General features: G+C 36.8%; 1 protein-coding gene across 2 annotated transcripts in view; it reads right to left on the reverse strand.

Moving 5' to 3' along the window:
• LOC109538701 (homeotic protein spalt-major) overlaps positions 1-4,793 on the reverse strand; it is a 73,499-nt gene that overhangs the window by 12,608 nt on the left and 56,098 nt on the right. The gene's annotated exons all lie outside the window — the stretch shown is intronic.

Here is a 4,793-nt window from a genome sequence, read left to right on the forward strand (position 1 = left end):
AACAATACCACTCTAGCTATCAAAAAGAGACTTTGCAGTCTAAACTGACAAATAAAATAAATTATTTGACATGTGTAAATGGCATAGCCAACTTACATTGGAACCTTAAATTAAACATCACCAAATGGTGCACAGAACGACTATTTGACGTATTTTGTAAAAAGGCAAAAACTTAGCTATTAACATCCCAATACCATTCGATAGGTAATTAAAAATTTCATTTCCTGGTAAGCTAAAAAATATGGGGTTGTATTTAAATTAATCAAGTTAGAGCCACTTAAAGTTCTTATTTGATTAGTTTAAATTTGTGGACACCCTGTATAACATGGTAAGCTTATTATCATTGGGATATAAAATATTATATCTTGTTACACTTCACTATAAATTACGCTTACATAACTTAAATACTTCTAAAGTATTTGACACGTGAAAATTAGATCAGATTTTGATTAAATACGTATCATTTAAAAAACCTTAAGATTTAGGTATTATAAACCTTATTAAAACAGACACTTATTTTCTTCAGCGAATCCAAAAATGCAATAATATACAGGACATTCCATTTAAAAAAACGCAACTTTTATACCTTTAGAGCCTTTAGGACACCCTGTACATTACAAAAATATTTTTAAAATGTGCGCCCGGTAGGCGTCGGACAATTCATAAAATAATAGTTTTTAAAAATCAAACGGTTTAGCCGCAAACTTCCGTGCCGTATAGCATGAATAACCCTGTATATTCTTCGGCTCAAAGTTAAAAAATATGTATTTTGAAATGTCGAGAGAATGGTCCGATGGATTATAATGAAAATCGCTGTGAATTTGTTCCTATGTAAGACCCGTATTTTGGTGAATCAAGTGAGTGCATCCGCTTTGGACAAGTGATGAATTCTTGAGTGGTTTTTTTTGGTTCAAAAATCACCAGAACTTTTTCTTTGGTAGCTGGAATCAACTGACTTTTTATGAGACTTTTTGGACATTTATGGGCTCTTTGTAGAATCATGTAGAATTAATAGCTTTTGCGTAAAAAAATAAACCTGTTTCCGGCCTGTCTTTTATAATAAATTAATTGCCAAGCGTTTTATGAATTTTAGCTAACCTACATAGTCTTAGGCCCGATCGTCATTTGAAAGCGTTTTTTTCCGAATTGCCTTCATCAGATATCTCACGAAAGTAATAAGCGAGTTTTTAGCAAAATATCGTTCTAACATACGATCAAATCCACACAGCTTCATTGAAATCAATCTGAGCACTTTCCCGATATTACGAAAAACTTAGTAAAAAAATCTCTAAAATTGCCAGTTGTCAAGAGAACAGGAATATTTCTTTTGTTCAAAAGTATAAATGCTACAAAATTTTGCAAAGAGGACAAACATGACAAACGAGGATTAGCGCATCAGCGCAAAAAAAATCTGTGGATTCCGGCTACCAAATAAAAAGTTCTGGTAGCTTTTATACCGAGATACTAAATAATTCTTCACTTACCCAAAACGTATGAATGAACGCGGTTGGTTTATCCAAAGATGAGTCTTACATGGGAGCAAATTCGAAACAAGTTTGATTAAAATCCATCGTACCGATATTTGAAAACAAAAATGTTTCTAGAACTTAGACCATTAATAGATGAGACGGACCTTTTAACTAGTAACAGTTTGCCTTCTTTTGATCCAAATAATATCGCAGTACCCTTTTGATCATGTGGATGCGGATATTTATTATTTAAACTTGAAAAAATATCTCGTTTTTGTGTCAAATCACCTACTTCAATAGAAGAAGTTGTCTGCAGAAGAAACTATACGCATTGAACGGCATGGAGAAGAAGGATTGATATATTTGACAACATGTTTCAAAGAAGAAGTTGACGATGTTGGCGGCAAATCTAGAAGAATTTAATATAATCTAGTACTTCCCAAAAAGGACTCATGGAAGAAGTGGCCTCGCGTTTCTTCAAAGTGATTAATTTGTCTGCAAACTAGTCCCCAGATTGGTCCAATTGAACTATTTTACAAATTTATGCAAAAGCGACAAAATATCAAAATAAACCGCTTTTTATCTATCAATCCTGCTTGCAAAGCGAGTGAAAGGTACCAAAATATACCTTCTGGGAGGAATAGACAAAGAAAGGGGTTGGGGGACAGTAGCTAATAAAAATCACTGGACATTCGAGCACCAAATCAATCACATCATATCTCCAAATGGATGATAAACATCAGCTGCAAATAACTGAAAAAATGAGGGACAATGATGGTGCTGATCCATCAAGGGCCAGCCAAGTACGCCTGAACAGCGGTTTCTTCAGAACGTTTTTCATCAAGTGTTGCTGCAGTTCCAGTCAGTTCAGCTGAGACAACCGCGAAAAGTCACACAAACTGCACGTTTCATTGCAGTTTTTGCGAACTGTTGACTGTTGGAAAAGCGGTCACAATATGAACATAAACTCATGCAGGTTTGGGACAACAAGCTTTCATGCAAAACTGTCGATGATTTTATAATGCCCGACTCGTTTGCCACACGAGAAAGATTCAATTCCTCATATTCAGTGATGAGCAAAGCAAGGCCAATAGCAAGAGTCTTGCTAATGAGGCGTGAAATTAATTCAATAATAACAAGAAAATTTCAAGATTAGAATAACCAATAGACAACAATACTGCAAAACAATCTCAGGCTGATTGTTATTTAATTTTGGCTTGGTACGATTTTCTTAGTAATTTTAAAATCTGATGTTTCACCCCAGACACCCGATTAGTAACGGCATTGGCACGTTTACCCTTTTAGTTGCTAAATCAAGCCAAAAATTCAAAGAATTGAATAGTTTCGATAAGACACTTTGATGAGGTTTCTTCAAAACGATTCAAAGACCATGTCGAAACGGTGAACATCAAGCAGAGTGAGCAACCGAAAATAGAAATGCTGTTTGTAAATATTTAGGTTCTTTCTCGGTCGAATCGACATTATCACTGTATGGTTTAGTTTTGGGTGTTCGACGGACATAATTTAGAGATGTAAATAGATTCCGGGGCTGCAGTAAATAAATAATTTAATATAAATACAGCCAGCGTTCCTAACAAGCACAGCAAATATTTCCTTGACTGAATTGGCACAAATGGCTTGATAAGATGCGATGATAAAATGATATAAATCGAAATGTGCTGCGACATAAAATCCGAATGCAAACATGAAACATATCGATTGGAGGAAAGTTTTGTCACGAGTCGTTAACTCTTGTTGAGAAAACAAGTCACTGGACGCCTTATCCGAGACGATGAACTAAAAGTTTATTTTTATACTTTCCCAGTTGGATTCCTACGTGTCCCTACCTTATTTATGAGCTCTGAAGTGAATATGAGTCCAACAATTTTATTTTCTACAGCCCGTTTTGAACCAAAATGCACTGTGTCAATCAATTCGGAACCGTTTTATAGCTTGAGTAGACATAGAGGAGGCAACTAGGCCTCATCTTCGCTTGTCGGCTGGCCCATTAAACCAGCAATTTTCACCATCCCATAGCCATCATCAACCCCTCAATTTATATTAATAATGGGCTAAATTTAGCCTGGGCCCGTTCCTGTCGCCCCCCTTTTTCCGAAGGGCGACAGACAAATGGGGGCTGCGTTCGCAGGCCACAAGCCTGATGTTTCCGTTTCCATAAAGCTGGAAACAGCCTGTTTTCATATGTGTGTGTGTGACTTCTGGATTCCTGAAAATTCGAATGCACGCGCTTCCGCACTAAAAGTGAGGCGGTTATTATCGTTTTTTGGTTTTTAGAAGGGGGCTCGTTTTTTTCCTTGTTTGATGAGACGTCACGCGCCTTTACATTGTCAACCGAATTAGGGGTTTCTGTTGTTTACGGTTTATATCCGCATATGGTTTTCGAGAGGGTGGATTCGGCTGAAATTCCAAATATGCTCGTTCTACCGGATGTCACGACGAAAGGCTTCCTACAGATAGAGTTTCTTGTTATCGGCCCCGTTGAAAGGGCTTTGTCGGGGCTACTTTTAAAATACCAACCAGAGATGATTCCTTGAATTTTAATTTATTTTCATCACGCCTGGACGTGGAAGGGTTTTATTGCATTTTTATTGCCTTTGGACTGGGCAACGGATAGCAAAAGTTGCCGAAAGACTTGGAAGTGATCCATCTAGTTCTGTGCCTTTTCTGTATGCAACGCGATGTTTCCTTGTGCGAGTTGTTTGGCCCTTTATAGGGCGATTTGATTCACAATTTAGCATTTTTTCGTTAAGGCTAGTTGAACCGAAAGTTTGCGCAATTTTACCTTTCAATGCTGGGATTTGTTCTGTTTAACTGTTGGATGGAGACCAGAAGTTTGCAACACAAACCAAACAAGGCTCGGCCCCTGATAATGATTGGTTTATACACTCTAAACCCCACTCGGGAATATTGACTTTTTTACCTCATAAATTATAGCTTAAAGGTTGTAGCCCTACCTACCTAAGGTTTTGTGCAAAAAATAAAAATCCATTACTAGTTGATGCTGGAATAGATGAAGAAATTAAATCGAGCCAAAAGTAGCAGATGCTCAATCTTCGCACCTTTAAATTCACGAAAATTTTTGATAACCGCGGAATTTCCTTTGCGCCATAAAGAAAACAGGCATTAATTGGTAGATAGATTTTAGAATTTTGCTTTGACCCAAAAAGGGTCCAAACCCAGTCGCCCTAACAAGACTGCGCACTAATTGAATAGCTAAAACGTTGAATTTGAGAAAAAATGTACGACAATTTTACTAATTAATCTAAACTCAATTTGGTTGAATTGGAAAAAACGTTTTGGCTC

Source organism: Dendroctonus ponderosae, unplaced genomic scaffold, assembly GCF_020466585.1.
Source record: "Dendroctonus ponderosae isolate FM_Combo_2020 unplaced genomic scaffold, Dpon_F_20191213v2 Dpon_F_20191213_3, whole genome shotgun sequence".
NCBI lineage: Eukaryota > Metazoa > Arthropoda > Insecta > Coleoptera > Curculionidae > Dendroctonus > Dendroctonus ponderosae.